The following is an 18,952-nucleotide window of genomic DNA, read 5'->3' as shown; positions in this document are numbered from 1 at the left end:
AAACTGTCTTCTCTTGCCCCAAGTAAGTAACAGAAATTGCACGAGAAGTGCTGAGCATAAGAGATCATTCCTCTTCTCCCTGGCAAAACATCCAACAGGTGCTCCTTCAAGTCCAGTAGAAAAATATATGAATAACTGAAGGTGGTTCCACTTACCCAGTCATTAAATCCAAATATCACTAGGAAAGGAAGAATGTAGATGCACAGTATGCAAATGTCTTCTCAAGCATACAACTGCAATTTATAAAATGAGCATAATGGCTTAATTTTGGAAATAGTCTGTGGAGTAATATGATATTTCCATTCAACAAGTACTAAAGCTTTCAGCTTGTTCTATGGTAAAATGAGGGCAACATCTCTTACGTTGCATCTATGTTGATTAGGGAAGTCAGGATGGTAAACACTACATGATGCCACAGGACCTCGATACCAAACAATTTATATGATACATATAAAGCAGAAAAGCTGGATTCATCATAGCTGGGAGTGGGAAAGACTTTCTTCCAATGAACAAATATCTATAATTTATAAATATCTCTAAGTATAAAGTCAGAAGTTACGTGTTATCTTTTAAAAAACATTATTGTAGAGCAAAGTAAGCTGCTCTAAGCATTTTCTTTTACTTGTGGGATTATTTTCCATGATTTTATTTTATGTAAAATGGAACAAGCCAACTAACAACATGAAAATATAATTAAATCTCCAAACACCAATAACAAAATTGGAATGGTGGTAAGAGGAGAAACTAATAAAGTCACTATCTTATTCCAGAGGAAGATGATTTTTAATGTTCTTGTTTGTTGAAAAAATATATTTACATGTACAGATCAAAATGTATATATAATAACTAAAATTAAAAATACAGAACAGTAATTTGATTCTCAAATGGTAATAATCGACATACATATCAACTAACAAAAATCAAGCAAAAGATAAAAGCAAGACGCAAATAAGAGGGAATTTGAATTGAAAACATAAGATAATTTAAAACAGTACATCAAAAGCAAAAGCAAAAAGAACAGTTAAGTAATAAAGAAAAGACACATCCCCTAACACTAAACACAAGGAAATTTTTGTCAGCAATATTAACATTAGGTAAAGAATAATTTTAGCACCAGTCATCAATAGTAATAAAATTAGCACAGTGTAATAAAAGAAATAATTTAATGAGAATATATTGAAATCATTCATTTGTTGGTATCTTCAAGAAATATGTGAAGAAAAACCTTTGAGACGTACAGAGATGTGACAATCCCACTAATCATAATGGGGAATCTTTATAATACCCTGTGAGAAAATTGTGATCCAGTAGATCAAGCATTTTATCAAGGACGGAAGATTTTAAAACCAAAAGTAGTAATTTCACTACATTCTGGGCACTATAATCAACGAGCAGAGATAACATGTTATTATCCACTATGCGTTCAACATCAATAAACTCCGATTAGATACCAGGCCACTTCTAAGCTTCAAACTCTTCAAAGAATTGATATCATACAGTCTCTGTTAAAATAAACTTAGCCACTATAATTTGTAGGGGCTTTTTTCTTGACTGTGTAAGAGAAAATATAGACGGTATTAAGCCATCATTTCTGAAAGCTGAAAAAAATTAGTCTGACCTCATATTGCTGGAAAGGCAATAGAAACAATAAATTTTGCTGCCGAGGGAAAATCAAACATTTTCTAAAATAAACTAAGATTTCGGTGGCAAATGCCTTTGTGGTTTGCAGTATCAACACAGGATCACCACAGTGAAGAATTGTAGAAAGGACTTTATTCCCTGCTTGAAACCGTTGCTGAGTACAGATATTTAAAGAGGGAGGAGTAAACAGCCTCAGCACTGGTTGCATTAGTCTCTACATACTATGATGCAGGAGTCAGGGCTTTTGAGGCACCCCCTCCTCACAGGAGCGGCTGGCAGGCTGACTGCGGGTGCTCTTACTCCCTCTCTTGGTTAATTGCTATTGCAAGAGAGGGGGGTTGGCTGCCCACTCTGTTCTCACTGGACATTACTGAAATAAAACTAGAGACTTAGAAGAAAACAAGAAATTAGAATTTTGAACTGTGGATTTAAAAAGAATAAGATTCTTCTTGCAATTGATGTTGTCTTTTATCTTTTCTCTCTCTTTAAAAATGGTTTTGGAGCCTCTCTGGTGGCACAGGGGTTAAGCACAGCACTATGAAGCCATCCGCAGCCTCTGCAGCACGAGTTTGAGCCCCGGCCAGGGAGCTACCCACATGGCACAGCAGACCTCTCCTGTCTCGCCCGCTGCTCCCCTCAGCAGTGTATCCGTCAACCTGCTTGTTCTGCTCCCCACTCTGTCTCTGGTCAATCTCTCACCCCCTACACCTCTGGCCTGCACCCCAGCTCATGCATGCATAAGTAAATAAATCTTTAAAAAATAAAATTAAAATGGTTGTGCATTTGTGGCCTTGGGAAATACTTCTGCTCATATAACATAGGAATGACCTTGCAATCCCATGGCATAAATGCTTTCTTAGTATTAGAAGAAAATATGAAATACCAGGAGGAATATAATGTCCTGCAAAATTGAGAAGTGAAACAGAAAGGACACGTGAAGAGGAAGTCTGATGCTCTCCTTGATAGAAAATGGCAAAAGTCTGAGTGTGCACGCGCGTGTTCTAACAGATAAAGGACAATCAGAGACCACACACGAGGAGGGTTTCTACCCTCCAGTTGAAAAAAGTTCTGAATTTTTGAAAAGCAAGTATTCCTACTACTGTGTGTGGCTGCACGTTCTTAGCAGGAAGTGACAACGCACTTTCCTACAGAGATGACTGGAGCTACTTTCTGTGGCTAAAAAAAGCTTATTTTCTGTTCCCTCCACTGAACCAATTATACTTTTCACATCAACTCCCCATGGAGACAGTTAATACATGACAGCCTTTCTTGGTCAAGCATGCTTTATTTAAACAGAAGTTTCTCTGGAGAGTTTAAATGGTTTGGCATGGAAATAAATTAGCCAGTGACAGCTCCGTTGCAGCCTATAGAACAGCATGTTAACCAATGAAAGACACATGTATCCAGCTATGAATTTAACAGTTAATGCCTCCAAAGAAGTCATTTAACTCCCTTTGAAAATGTAATGAAGAGACATATTAATAAAATTATGAATGACTCGACAATACTAATAAAAAATTATTATGTACCTGTGGGGTAAATCAGTTAACTCCTTGGTCTAGACAAGCATAATAACTCTTAGCTGCAGGACTGTGGATTTTTTTTCTCAATGAAATAACATAATACATGGCATATAAGAATAAAAAAAAGTTTATTTCCTTTTTCTCATTACCAGAAGTAATTTAGGAATGATCTAATTTAATATTTGAAAAGACATATGACATCATAAAATTGGAATGACTTAAGAATAATGTCATCACAGCTTTGTTCTGAGAGGAACTTTCTAGTCATTTAGGGGAGTGATTCCTGAACAACCTTATACTTAACAAATATTTAGTAACAAAAATGTATTACAATACATTTTAGCCAAATAAGTTTGGGAAGTAATACATATTCTGTTTTTTGGATAACAGATTATAATATGATTATAGAGCGATATTAATTGCATTAGCTGCTCCTGTGAAGTAAAGAAACTTCCTCAATAAGCCCAAGTGCACTGGAAATAAAAGAACAAATCCTTCTTTCTCTCCCTCCCTGTTTCCTTGTTTCCTTCCTTGCACCGTCACACCAAACACAAAACTCAACTCAAAATGGGTAAAAGGCTTGTTGGTAAGACCTGAAACTTACTGACGCAGAAAAAACATAGAAGATAAACTTCTTGTCAGCCCGAGAGATGCTGAGGACCAGATTCCAACGGCCAGGAAAACAAAAGCAAAAATAAACAAATTGGATTACATATAACTAAAAAAAACAAAAAAACAAAAACAAAAACACACACACAAAACTTTACACAGCTGAAGAAACTTGCATCAAAATGAAATGTGATAATAATTTAAAGATTGCACATCACGTGTTCTACCAGGGTTAATATTCCAATATACAAGGGACTTATAAATTATAAAATTCAATGATAATAAAAAAATAACCCAGTGAATAAATGGACAGAGGATCTCAATACACTCTTCTCCAAAGAAGACACACAGATGGCCACCAGGCATAGGAAAAGTTGTTTATCATGTTTTATGATTAGAAAAAGGCCCATGAGGAGAAGCACTGCCCTGCCCAGCCCAGCAGCAAGGCAGCGCCAGGTAAGGCAGGAGCTGGGCGGGGAGTTAGGCTGGCGACACCTCTAGACCAGATGGGGGGCTCGTCCCCCTGCCCCCTCCCAGGGCTCACAGAGTGGACCAGGTGCCCCTCCTGCTGAGGTGGCCACTTATTTGCTTCCCTGTGGCCTTGAAAGAAAGGAGAGAACATGATGTTTGCGTGACGCTGCTGTCTCCTCAAAGGGCCATCTCGTGCTTCCTGCTAGTGCTGGAGAAATCTTGCACAGCTGATGTACCAACTTTTATATAATTTTGAAATTTTGCTTCTTGGTGGCCCCTCTGGCTGGGAGGGCACCTCATGTCAGGGGGCGGACTGTGTGTTGATTTTTAAAAATTCCCTTTCTTACCTAGTCCCCCTCTTTCAGTGAGGTTTGCATGAAGCCAGTTAGGTGTGCACCCCACAGCTTGTTGGTTTACAACATCCTCCCCTTGGGTCTGCTCTCTTTGGGGACCACTTAGGAGAAAGAGAGCACAGCAGTGCGACTCTTTGGATGTGGAAAACTGACATGTGTCTCTGTGAAATAAAGAAGCAATTCCCCCCAAAACAATGCAAATCAAAACATCGTGATATCACCTGGCCCCTGTGAGAATGGCTAAGACACCAAAGACACGAAAGACAAGGAACAACACCTGTTGAGAAGCATGTTGGGAGAAGTGGGCCCTTCTAGGCCATTGGTGGGAAGATGAACTGCGTCAGTCATTGTGGAAATCAAGTAAGAAGATTCAAAAAAACTACAAGTTGAAATGCTCTACGATCCCCTGATCCTAATTCTGGGTGTTTATCTGAAAAATACAAAAACACTAATGAAAAGTGAGATGCTCTCCAGTGTTTATTGTAGCACTAATAACCGTGAGCTGAACACCAGCTAAGTACCCGTCAAGTGATGAATGGACACTGTGGTGCACACACACAATGTGCTACTATTCGGCTACTAAAAAAAAAAAAAAATGATGAAATCCTGCCATTTGCAACAACATGTAATGACCTAGAGGGGATTGTGCTTAGAGAAATAAGTCAGCTGGAGAAAGACAAACAGCCTATGATTTACACTCATGTTGTGTATATAGCAAAACAAACAAACAAAAAACAGTTAAACTAAATAGAACAAAAATAAATACATGAATGATCTGAAATGGGGTCCATTTGAAACCCTGTCCTCCAAATTTATCCAGTGTTCAGAGCTCAATCTATAATTAGGTTTTCTCTAGTTTGGACATTTATGTTCTCTCTCTTTTTCGAATTTGAATCTATAAATAAAAGCCAAAACACAATGCACATTTATTCTGTAGTTTATAAAATGTGAAAATAGAAACAAACAGAAAGGCTCCATAAAATTAGAAAATGAAATTTCTGTTGACAATAGCAGTTACATTTGGTAGTAAAAGCAAATATTTGCTCATGTTTATGTAAAGGCTATTCTCATATTTCATTGGCAAATAGGAGCACATTTTGTTTTATTCATTTTTCTTCCCCATCTGCTCTTGAGCATCAGAGTTTGCACTGCCTGATGCGGCATACCTGGCTGTCCAGAAGCATGGGATTGCTCCAACTGGTGGATGGTCAGATACTCTGCTGTGATCTTCCTCATTCTTCAAGAATGGAGAAAATATCATTCAATCTTTCTCTGATGTCACAGTAAATACAGACTAAATATGAACAATTAAATCAGACTTCTGGGAGAGGACAGAGCCGATTTATTCCCTTAGGTGATATTAACATGTAGTCAGAGTTATAGTGACTCCTGAAGGATTACTAACAGCTCGTTATAAAATAATTTGGAAGACTTTTAAAAATGTGTTCACTTTTGTGGAATTAACATTACACTATAACATTATGCAAGTTTCACGTGTGCACTATTGAAAATCAGCATGTGTATATAATACATCACATTTACAACTAAATGTATAATTCTATTCTTCATCATAATATAGTTTTTGTTTGGTTGGTTGGTTGTTTTTTACCTGATCTACCCTTTTCCCTTACCTCTTTATCTCTGGTAATTACCAGTTGTTCATACAGGCAAATTTTTATTTTTACTATTATTTATTATTGTTGTATTTATTGCATCTCTTTGTTTTCTCTGTATACTACCATTAAGGTATGTGACGTATGTGTCTTTCACCACCTGGCTTATTTCATTAAAGATAATTCCCTCTACATCCATCCATGTAGTTGCAAATGGCAGACTTTTATCATTTTTATAGTTGAATAAAAGTACATATTATGTATTTATGCCAAATCCTATGACCATGAACCCTGGCTTATGAGATGATTTATTTGGGTAAAAAATATATATACTCAGTATTCATTAGGCAAAACGAAGTTAATTGGTCCCTAGAGAAGATTTTCTACATAAAGTCATTCTCATAAACATGAAATTCTAACTTCCTGACTTAACTAAAGGATTTGTGGTTCCACATCACATACATAATGTCTTTGCACGAAATGTCTCATACTGGGAGGTGAAAGTATTATGGTGGAAGTGTGATATACTGAGATATACTAATTCTGTGCTTTTGACACAAGATTACTTAATTTCAAGTCCAGCAAGATGGTGGCAGTATTTGCAACCAAATTACACTCCCACAAAGCAAATGACCCCAGAGTGACAGAAAGACTCTTTATGCATCAAGAGTTATGAAATAGCAAAAAGGGGCAGAAGTTGCAACTCTTATTTATTTTCTGTCTCCTTATCTATCTACTGGTGAAAGTGGGTTGTGACAGTCCCCTACCTCTGTTGTGTTGCTGCTCATTTCTGTATTCAAATTTGTTAATGTTTGCCTTACACACTTTTGATGTTACTTTGGTGTGTGTGTGCGTGTGTGTGTGTATATATATATATAATATATATATATATATATATATATAAATGTTATTTCTTCCTGATGTATTATTCCCATAATTGTTATATAGTGCCAATTCCTGTTTCTTCTTAACTTTTTTTTTGCTAGAAATCTATTTTATCTGATAAAAGTATGCCTTCTCTGCCAATTTTTCGGGGTCCCCATTTGCTTATAGGATTTGTCTTTGAAGCTCAGATGGTTCTCCAAGACTGCAGAAATTTGGATTTTGTTTTCTGATCAACCCGTCACTCTGTGTCTTTTGATTTGTGTGCTCAGTGCATTTAAATTTAGGGTAATTATTGACATATGACAAAATGACAGTGTAGAACCTCATCTGCTTGTTGTTTGAGTTCTCAGGACATTCATTTGTTTTTCTGAGCTGTCCTGTACATCTTTGATCAGTGTTCTGTGAGTTCTCACATTTCTTGGAATTGCTTTATCATGGCAATTTGAGATCTGTATCTGGTAGGAAAGAAAGATCTTCCCAAAGGTGTGGGTGATTTCTGAAAAGTTTTCTCTCCTTGAGATACCATATTCCTTTGAGGATTCACTTGTCATGTGTTGTATTTGTTTGTTTGTTTGTTTGTTTGACCATTTGGCAGCTTTTCAGTTTGCTGTGTTTTGTGTCCTTAACAGTTGCATAGATGGCACAGAACTTCCATTTTTCCAGAAAATTTTGGGGATTTTATTAGCTTTTCTGGGCTTTAAATAACTTATACATTTGGCATTTCCATGTTTCTGTACCTTGTATGTCAGGGAGGACTGGTCTGCAGCTACTGATTCAAGGGGTGGGGGAGGAGCTGGAAGGTGAAGGTTGGTGTGTGGAGGTTCTGCCTCTAAAAATTAATGTTTGAGTGACCAGAAGACCAGAGCTCATAACTGGCAAAAGCCAAATTTAAAGCCACATTTTTAATGACTATAAATCCCATACACATTCCATTATTTCCTGGTGCCTTTGTGCATCGTAATGTTACTTATTAAGTACAACATGATAACAAACTAATTGTGGATTTTATTATAAAGAAATCACCATCAGATGAAATTTGAAATAACTCAGGAAAATCCAAGTGAAAACATGTTTCATTTTGCAAGCGAAATCATTACAAAGCGGAGGTAATATCACCAGGTGCTGAACTAAAGTAGTTCTTTCCTTGAAATCACAGCATTACTTCTAGTTCTACTACTTAGAGTCACAGAATATAAATCTAACCTCTCTTTCGGTGTGATAGTTCTTCAAATATTAGAGATAGGCATCACATTGCTGGCAATCTCCTTGTCTATGTGGCAAATGTACTCTGTTCCTTTAATAGCTTTTCATTTTTATCACCCTTTTTGTTCTCTGAATGCATTAAAGTCCATCAATATCTTTCAAGATGTGGAGCATAGAACTGTATATAACATTACAGATATGATCAAATTTGAGAAAAATTGGGCAAACTTAAGTGGGAATCATTCTAGATACCATATACCATCGAAAACCCTAAATTTATATTTGCTACTTGGAACTACATCACACCGTACACTTTTAAGCTATTTAATTTATCCAAAACACCAAGTCATTTTTTGTATTAACTCTACTCCTGAGTTTTTAAAAGAAGAGGTATTAGTTTCACCCCATTTGGATTTGGTTCCTTCACTGCAAATGACCCTCCCAGTTATAATACCATAAAATAAATATTCAACACATGCTTGAGACAGTTGCTAGTAACAATGACCTTCCCATTGTTAAAATTTTACTTTGACTATAATATGATGAATATTACATGTTATCAGACAGCTACCTTCAAATGTGCTTGGTCTAAGTGTCCCATAATCATTTATGGACTCTGACCGAATGTACAGATGAAGAAAACTAATCTTATTTTATATGTTGGGGTTGAATAGCTTTTAGCACATTTTAGAGAAACAAGTCACTTTGAGTGACCCCTCTTCATATAGGTCTTGACTGCTCTTAATTTGAATTGGATGGATAATTAGGAGGCAGAATTACCTAGAGAAAACAAGTCATGTTCAGCCTCCAGTGGAAATTGGACAGTAGGTATTTAATACAGTGCATAGAACATTTCATTGAAATCATGTCTTAGACATATCTTGTGTGTCTCTATAAAATGGAACTGTTTAAAGATTTTTTGAGGGTGTAAATTAAATAGAGCATTTTATGATAACACGAAAGAACAAATTGGAATAGTAAAGATGTAAATCGAGCAAGCCCCTTGGCATGAGCACGATTTTGTTGTTTCTTGTTGGTAACTTTGACTTTGCATTTCCATTTAGTGTCATATATACACGCCGTGGATAAATCTAGACCTGAACAAAATATAGTTTTAACTGACTCAAAGGCAGAGAGCATTGTCAAGGAAACTTGAAACGAAAATTAGGTAATTAATCCCAAGATAACTCATATGACCCCATTGATTTTGGTTTTAAAGCAGAGTCGTATAGATGAGACAAGAATATTATTTTTCCATTATTGTTACATTTGTAATGACAGGGTTCAAGTTGCATAATTAGATCATAATGGGAAGAAAATGTTCCAGAGCTTTAGCAACTGAAAAGCAGTGGTTAATGCCTCTGTCAGGGGATGACAACTCCATTTTTGCACTGTGTGTGTTCAAAGTGGTTTGTAGATAAAAGAAAAATAACCTGTTTTAGATAATCTCATTAGTGTGACTGTATTCCTAAATAACCTGAACTATGTCAATTAAAAAATATTGTTTTCTGATGAATATATTATTAGTTTAAAGAGAGTAGTGGGAGTAGTTATAATACCCACTTCTAGGGTATACGTGAGATTCAAACTCTTAAATGTGACATTAATATAAGTATAATGATACTATCACATTTAAGTTAAATTCTTAACTTGAATCAAATATTTAGTAACAAGCATAATGGAAGAAATACCTAGAGAAAGAAGTTATTTTCAGTTTCCCAGTGGGAATGAGTTAGTAGAGACTGATCTATTGTGTTAGTTAGTTAGCTATATACCCACACACACTTTGTTCAGCACCTTGACACTTAATAAATGGGATCTTCTTATTGTTTGCCAATATTACAAAAACCGTGGAAAATGCAAATATTCAAATTTGGGTTTGATATATGGCCCTTGCTTGTTAACTAATATATAAATATATTCTTCCCATAAAAGATTCAAAGTATACAAATACAGGGAGTAAACTGTGCAAGTTCTCTTTTCTTACTCTCCTCAGACCTCCTTTCATCCCTATCGATGGCCATCTTCAGAGCAAGCCACCCCAAAATATGCAAAGTGGCATATCAGTTCATTTGAATTAAAGTTACTTAGAGGGCCTCCCTGGTGGTGCAAGGGGTTAAGTCTCAGCACTATGAAGCTGTCCACAGCCACTGCAGCACGAGTTCGATCCCCAGCCAGGGAGCTACCCTCATGGCACAGCAGACCTCTCCTGTCTCGCCCGCTGCTCCCCTCAGCAGTGTATTTCAGTCAATGCACATGTTCTGCTCCCCACTCTGTCTCTGGTGAATCCTCTCACCCCCCACCCCACACCTCTGGCCTGTACCCCAGTTCTTGTATGCATAAATATATAGATCTTAAAAAAAAGTCAGTTTACCTATTTCCATCTCTAGAAATAAAAAGCCCCTTTCAAATAACTTCAGGGAATGCATCTTAGCCACCAGCATGAGTGAGCTCCTCAAATTTGCACCCTTACACATCATGGCTACAGTGGAGGTTTACCATGTCATGAACATAACAGGGAAGGGTCCATGTGATTCTTAGCTTAGTGGAATATAAAGTATTTCATCACATGTTGACAGACTCTACCATGAGCCATTACAACAGACTTCTGTGCAGGCCAAGGCATGATATAATGATCCATGGCATTCCTCTTTGAACAAATACTTTGGTGAAACTGCTTCAGAACCTTTTGAAATTTAAGAAGCTTATGGAACTTTATGAATTTGCAAAATCCTCCCCTGATTGTTTCCTTGAAGAAATAAATCCTATGAGTTTATTAGCTAGTTTGTTTCAGATTTATTATGCATATTTTCCTTATAATTTTCTTTTTTATCATTTTGTCTTTACTCTTATACAAAGAAAGAGTGTGTGATTTAAATTAAAACTAAATTATTTAGGAGACCATTAACAAAACACATAAATAACAACCTTCATAAATTTTCTAGGTAGTAGCTGAAAAATTTGATTAGTATCTTGAGAATGATCTGTATGAAATGTTCAAATGAAACAAATTAAAGGCTTAGATTTTTTTATACAGTTTTCTCTGGAAGTTTTTATAGTTTTGTGTTATTGACAACCATTTATCCCATACTTTAAAAAAAGTCAATCTATTAACAAACAGAAAGCAATCTGTTTTCTGTGATGGTATTTTCTTTGGGCAATATTTTTCTATGGCCATTAAAAAGTAGAAATATTTATATAAAATGGAAATTGTTCATATTTCCTTATCAGATACTTCATATAAAATGACTTGAAGAAAACTTGAGCAGTAAAATTAAAAGAGCATTTACTAAATAGGTACTACTTTTCTGATATGATGATATAAAAATCCACTTTTCCTATATTTGTATAGGATATTAATAGACTGTTTAATAGATTGTTTTATAAATACAGATATTTGCTTATTCTTGAATGGTAAAAATTCCCAAAATGTACTAGTTAAATAAAGAATGTCTAATTGCCTGGCAGATAAATATTTCCAAATTGAAAAGAAAATCTTCTCTATTGATTTTTTTAAATAATGATCTATGCCAAAGAATTCAGGAAAGTCATACATATTTTAACTAGATTTTGAAAAAATGCCTCAGTGGGCCAAGAAAGTCAGATTTTTCACTCTCTCATTTTTATACATGCTTGGCTCATCCTAAATTATTGCAATGTTTCATTACCGCCAAAATTCTCAAGATAAAATTCATAGCACAACTGCTTGCTAAGCAAAAGAAAAATCATAAATTCTATCTGTGCTGAGCAAATGGATTGGGAAACTGGCTTTTATTTGACTTGCAGTTCCCTGTGCAGAACAAAGTTTCTGCTGATCCTGGAGAGGATCTGGCTGAGGTCAAGTAAATAATCTGATTGACAATCAACTGATCTGCAAGTCGTGTCTACTGATATAGAGGTTTTCTGTGTTGCAAACAGCAACCATTTCTTTACCCTCTTCAGTTTTGGTTTGGAAAAATGAACGGCTCATATCAATTTTTTTTTCTGTAAACAACATTTTCTGTTCTCTGTTTAAAATAAGCCTAACAGCCCAGCTGTAACTATTGTATTCCAAAGAAATTACAAAATGATTTCAAAGTCTTTTTTACTTAGAAATGGTCACTTGTAACAAAAATCTATGTCATTTTAATTTACCCATTAAATCCATTTAAATCCCTGGCCTGGCTTGACCTCCAAAAAAATCAATCAGCTATTCATGAACAAAATGGATTTATTAACAAGCAATTGAAAAAAGAGCAGATCAGAAGGTGACTTTGTGGTGAGACCCACACGCAGGTCCCTGCCTCAAAGGCTACCAAGTCATTACAAAACCTTGGGAGACCTCGTTCTCCATCCCACTGGACAGGGATACAGAATCATTTCCCACAGGAGATGCAAGGTCTGTTGAGTCCTGCAGTTTGCTAATTTTCGCATGGATAGGCACTCTGTGTCTGCCCCAGCTCATTAAAGGAGGTTTCTCTATATTAATGTTGCCATTCATTGAGTGCATTTCACTCAAAAACCCATTTTCTGTTTCTGAGTGTGTGGGTTGTCTCAAATTTGCAGGAAGTCAAGAAACCCACATTTACTTCCATGCATTTCCATCCCTCATTGTTTATGTTCTTCTATAGTAATTGCTAGGTAAAGCAAATAGATTTTTTAACATGATTCTACAGCTCTCTTCAATAATATTTTTGTTTATTCGATATGTAAATGGCTAAACTTTGCTGAAAATCATTTTGTTTCCAGTGTTGCCAAAGGGGGGAAATCAGAACAAAATCTGTATGGTTTCTTGCACATATCATAGATATTCTCTCTCTCTTTTTTAACTGGTTATTGTTTAGTTGATTCTTATGCATACCTGTTGTAGTGTTTTTATTCGACAAAGAGGAGATAAACTGTTTGGTGGATGAAAACTTTGGTTGTTCATCATGTTAGATCCACTTTGTAATGTCAGGTATGCTTGCTTTCTTGAAACAATTTCTCTGAATAATGCAAATGGGTTTCCACATGTAGGATTGAACACACGGGTTTACTTTCACCCTTTGCTGCAACTCCAATAAACGTAAAGTCAACAGAGACTTAAAAAGACATAAAATGTCAAGGACAAAAAGAACAGAAGAGACAGAGGCAGCAATGACATTTTGCCACTGGAAAGCAGAAATAGTAAATCAAACACTTCAATCATCCCTTCTTGCTCAGTTTTCACCTCAACACATTACTGGACTCTGGTCGAGTGTCTGAGCATCAGTGAGAACAGGATCTCAAGAATTGGGACTTAATTTCCCAGTAGGAAGTGGAGGATGTGTTACTGTGTCCAGAATCTGAAATTTCCTCTTCCCCAATGAGCACCCAGTTGGTAGAAGTTCAGTTTGAAGATTAGCTCATAATATTCTTTCCCACATATTCTATAAAGATCTTTATTATGTTGCTATAAGTGTGTATCTCGATAGCTATCCATACTAGAAATTTTGAAGACTCATGTTCATTTTCAACTTAGAAGGAAATGTGGAATGCCTTTTTTTCTTTCACATTTATTTATTCTGTGCTCTAAACTTTCATATTAGATAACAATTAGTAAGAAATGCTTCTTATCTTTAAATAGAAGTGTCTTGGCCAAAGAACACTGCAGTGTAACAGCAAAACTGACGTATGTAACTCTAGTATAACTCTTAAAGGGAAGTTATATTCTGAGCCCTTCTCCAGTTTCCAGAGAAATACAGATAGTCTTGTAGTCTCTCCAACCTTGTCAGTATAACCAGTGGATATTAGAGGAATCAGGAGAAGGAATCTGAACCAACTATTTATTTTGCAGGTATTCATCATGCTGGGAAAATAAAATGATCTGTCTTATTTTAGCCATGCTCTCTTGGTTCTATGTTATCATTTGTTATGCACTGAACTTTGTCCACCCAAAATTCATGTGTAGAAGATCTAATCCCCACTGTCACTGTAATTGAAGACAGGAGGTGATAAAGTTTAAGTGAGGTCATATGGGTAAAATCTTAACATGATAGGACGGATACCCTCAAATGGAAAGGAAGAAATGCTAATTCTCTCTCTCTCTCTTGTTCTCTCTCGTTCTCTCTGTTTATCTCTTCATTCTCCTCTTATATAAGTCTCTCTTCTCCTCCATGAGGAATTAAAGAAGAAAGGGCATGGTAGGACCCACAATGAGAAACAGCTATGTACAAACCTTGCTTACAACATCAAGTCTGTGGTATTCTGTATGGTAAACTGAGCTGATGAATACATAATTCAAATTAAAAATTAAATAATATGCAATTTGGTTACTAGTATGGCACCCAGTAAAATCTAAACTATGTTGGATTAGTTGAGCTGTCAAATTCTAAGAACAGGATGCTGAATTTGCACAGTGAGAAACGGAAAGCTTTTCACAATGCATGGCAAAATATTTTACTAACACTCTGCTTGCGTGCTATGTCTGAAGCTTCTAGGGATATAATCTGAGCAACCTAAAAAGTTAGTGGGCATTAACTGTTTCTTGCTTTCTTTCACAGGTGAAAATAGAAAAACATAACATTCTTAAGGGAGGTCCTCTCTGAAATCTAAGTTGAATAAGCCTCAGGTAATATATGACCTTGCAGCCCTGAAAGATGTATCCATGTCTGTTTCTCCAAATAGAAGCAGACAGAAGGGATAGCTTTGAAGAAACAACCTTAGGCATCAGTCAATGTTTCTGACTATTTTTCAAGTATCTCTAGGAACCAATGGGGATAGCACAGAAGTAAAGATGTGGTTGAAATTGTTGCCGCTCATCCAGGCTTTTGTTTGAACATGATCTCAAAGAAGCCTATCATAAGTTGTAGGCATGGAGTGTGCATTAGTCATAACAGAGGGGCCAGAAAAACAAACAATACAATTTTTTAGGAATAAAGTTTATGCCTAGATAAGATTATTGACTGTGGTCCTATCTATTTTTTTTTCAAGATTTATTTATTTATTTATACATGCACTCGGTACAGTCAGAAGTGCGGGAGGGTGAGAAAATTCACCAGAGCCAGAGCGGAGAACAGAACAGGCAGACTGACGAAATACACTGCTGAGGGGAGCAGCGGGCGGCAGGAGAGGTCTGCGCGCCATGTGGGACCCTCACCCAGCAGCTGGGGATCGAACTGGTGCTGTAGAGGTTGTGGGCAGCTTCACAGCCCAGTGCTCAACCGCCGCACCACCAGGGGAGGCCCTCTTTAAATTCGTAAGTCCTTGCATTAAGTTGTAAAAACAGTGTCCTAAATACAATGACACATGACTGAGTTAAGAAGAAGTGGTGAATCTGGAACCAGAGCTTGCCCTGGCTTCAGTACAGGCTAGTCTGGGCAGGAATGACCTTCCCTTTTATACCTGGAGCCAAGATCATGGATCCACCAGTTAGTTTTGAGCTAAATGGACCAATCAGGCTTGAACATTCCAGCTGTCAGTCAAATGCTTTGAGTTAATTATGCAGATTGAAATGGAAGCAAGCTGATTGTCACTAACTGGACCAATCAGATGCTTAGGATGGAAAGGGGTCTGATCAGGTTTATAGGGGGAAGGCCCTTGAAGAGAATATGAGGCAGGGTAGAAGCCAGGGTGAGCAGCCAGCCTCTGAAGAGAGAAGACACAGTCAGCAGACAGCCTCCAAAGAAAGAAGCATTAGTAAACTAACTCTGTGGGGTTCCGCAGACCTCCAGACCTTTGCTGAGACAGGGCTGCCTCCACCCTGTCTCTAATGTTGCCTACAAGGAGCACCATCGGCCTGGCCCGGTGTCTCAAGAGTGTGGACATGTCCATCATCCTCCCTGATCTTGCACATATCGGAATTAACACAACCACCAACTTGTATGACAGATAACGGATAATGGCAGAGCTGAGGTTAAGTATTTCATATGCTGTTTCTTCATGGTACTGACAGGCTCTCAATTACTAAACCAAGACACATTTTAATATTTATTTTTGTCATGGAAGTCTACAAAGTAATAAGCACTCCCTTCAGTGGCTGTAATATAAGAACTATTTTTTCTTCCCTGACAGTAGTTGGGATGAGCCAATGCAATGAAATAGGAATAGAAAACAGATTTTAATTTAAAAATTGTGCCTGTGGTGAGGACAATCTTCACCTTTCCCTCAGCTTAACCAAACTTTAGGCAGAATCCTTCCTGCCTCTAGGCCCTTGACCTCCCTTTCCTTCAGGCATTTACTTTAAAAAAAAAAAAAAACTTGCCTTATAAATTCTTTCTCTGCCCCTTTGAAATATGTCTACATTTTCTACAAGTTTCTTATCAGTTCTAAATGTCTTTCTCAAGGACCTAGGAGTCCTCTCCTTGAAATGTAAACATCCAGAAACAGCATCTTCACATCTCCCGGACCCTGTGGGAAGGCAGGCCTTCAACTTCTGTGGACACTTTGATCCGCATTGTAAAACTACCTCCCGTGATGAAGACACACAAAAGTTTACTTTTCACTTGAGTGAAGCCAATTAACAAATGCAGATGGGCAGATGGCCAGGATCCCCACACGCCAGCCTAGCCAGCTCCCCTCCTGGCTTTTGTTTCAATGGAATTGAGTTCTATGCTTTTTTTCCTTTTGCAAAGTCTCTCTTGCTTGTCTAACTCTCATGGAATTTTTTTTTAGTTTGACACATGAGAATCACAATATGTTAAAGATGCAACAAATTTTCTCAATTTGGGGACTTATATAATAACTCTGAAAATCATAAGCCTGATATTGAGAATGCACTGCAACCTATCTACAACTCATTCTCTAAGCTGTTCAACCAGACTTATCTTCTATAAATGTCTTAAGTAATTTTTAATTAACTTCTGTTGGATACAAATTTCCCACTATAGATAAATTATTTTCATTTCTATTGTAATCTCAGGCAGGACAATTACTGCAGGTCTGGGTTTATATTCTGTTGATTTAGAATCTGCAATAAATGGTTTCTTGCTTGTAAGAGCTTCCATTTTAATGGAAAGGACAAATATTGATTTAGAGAGAATTACGAAGAGCTCATATGAGCAAAATGACCAAAGTCTGAAGGTGAAGTTGAACGCTGCTCACATGCAGACCTGATGCATTTTATATGTAAAATAAAATAATAGGAGAATGTGTCCAGACAATAGTGAGCGAAGTCTATTAGAAGATTCATCATACTCTGATCTCAAGTACAATTCAATAAAGACAATGCTCTTTAGTGCTTTAGAACTTCATTGCAAATTTCATGTTCTTTTAACAGTGGTTCGGGTTATCTTTGAAAAGATAAAGATGAAAGAAACTACTATGCACAAGCAAAAAGAATGAGGAGAACAAGGAAACAGACAATAGCCACTTCAGACAGGGGAGGATGTGATTAGAATGTTCTTAAATATTAGTGAGGAGACAAATGAGGATGAAGAGACAAAGACGATCATGGATTTCCTTTACACTTTCTTTTTTAATCTCTCATGATTTCATCACTGTATATTTCATAAAACTGTCAAGGCACTTTTTTTTCTCTCTGCTTCTCAGGTATATTTACCTTTTTTTTTTTTTTTTTGACTGAGAGAGACAGAGATTGAGAACAGATTGATATTTTTAAGAAAATCTTTTATTACACATTAGGTTAGATAGATAGATAGATAGATAGATAGATAGATAGATAGATAGATAGATAGATATCAGTATGTATGTGTATGCACATGTGTGTGTACATATGATCACCCAATATCATTGTACTTTTTTCTCTCCAATCAAGTAGCTACAGAGCTATCACATGAATTTAACTTGAGATAAGGTTTCATTAAAAGAACTAAGAAACTTGTTGCCTACTTCTTATGAATTACTGTTTTAACTCACATATAGTTGTTCTAACTCATTTTTCAATTGACAAACAAATCCCATTGTCCACTTAAAGAATGAAAAGGAAATCAACAAGGTAGAAAAGTGGTCACTTAGCTCTGGCACTAAGCAAAATTATGAATAACATCTCTGTTTTAACACAGTTCCATATACACCCTTTTTCACTGCTTAGGATTGAGCAGATTGTGTTTGCATAAATGCTTCAGCCAAGTGAGATACCAGTAGAATTTCCTTCCAAAAGCAATTGGTCTATGAGAATCTGTAGACTTGGGATTTAAAACAACCAGCAACAACAAAGCAACCCAAAAGAATTTGAGAAAGGCTTTTCTTATCATGGTGTGTGCAGGCCATATGATTTTACCTTTGAGGCAATTTAATATATAAAAAAGTCATAGAATCTCAATACTTGAAGAAGAATTGGATTGGACGTCCTTTTGTTAAGGAACCTCACTAGCACTTAAACCTTCTCTTAGCATTCCGTGTTCCCTGCCTTGGCTCAGTTTGTAAAAATGAATCACTTACCTAAGAGTCTCGCCTCCTGAGAGAGCCTGTGATGTTTAAAGAATCTGCATCTAAGCTGCTTCTGGTCACGATTTATGTATATTTGTTTGATTCTACCCACGGAAACAGAACGGGGCACATCTATTTCCAGTTTCATGCAACAGCTCTCTAAACACTTCAACAGATGTGTTTATGATGAAGAAATGTAATTTAAAGAGGTAAATTATTTACCATTTTAATATATCCATTTCTTTTTCCTGGAATTTTTTCCCACATAATCTAACCATTCTTAGGGCAAGTGCTATATAAGACCCCTATTTCTCTGGGAGGACCTGGG

Source organism: Talpa occidentalis, unplaced genomic scaffold (assembly GCF_014898055.3).
Source record: "Talpa occidentalis isolate TD23 unplaced genomic scaffold, MPIMG_talOcc4v2.1 talOcc4.16, whole genome shotgun sequence".
Classification (NCBI taxonomy): Eukaryota; Metazoa; Chordata; class Mammalia; order Eulipotyphla; family Talpidae; genus Talpa; species Talpa occidentalis.
The sequence above is the reverse complement of the archived record's forward strand: the minus strand, read 5'-3'. Positions refer to the sequence as shown.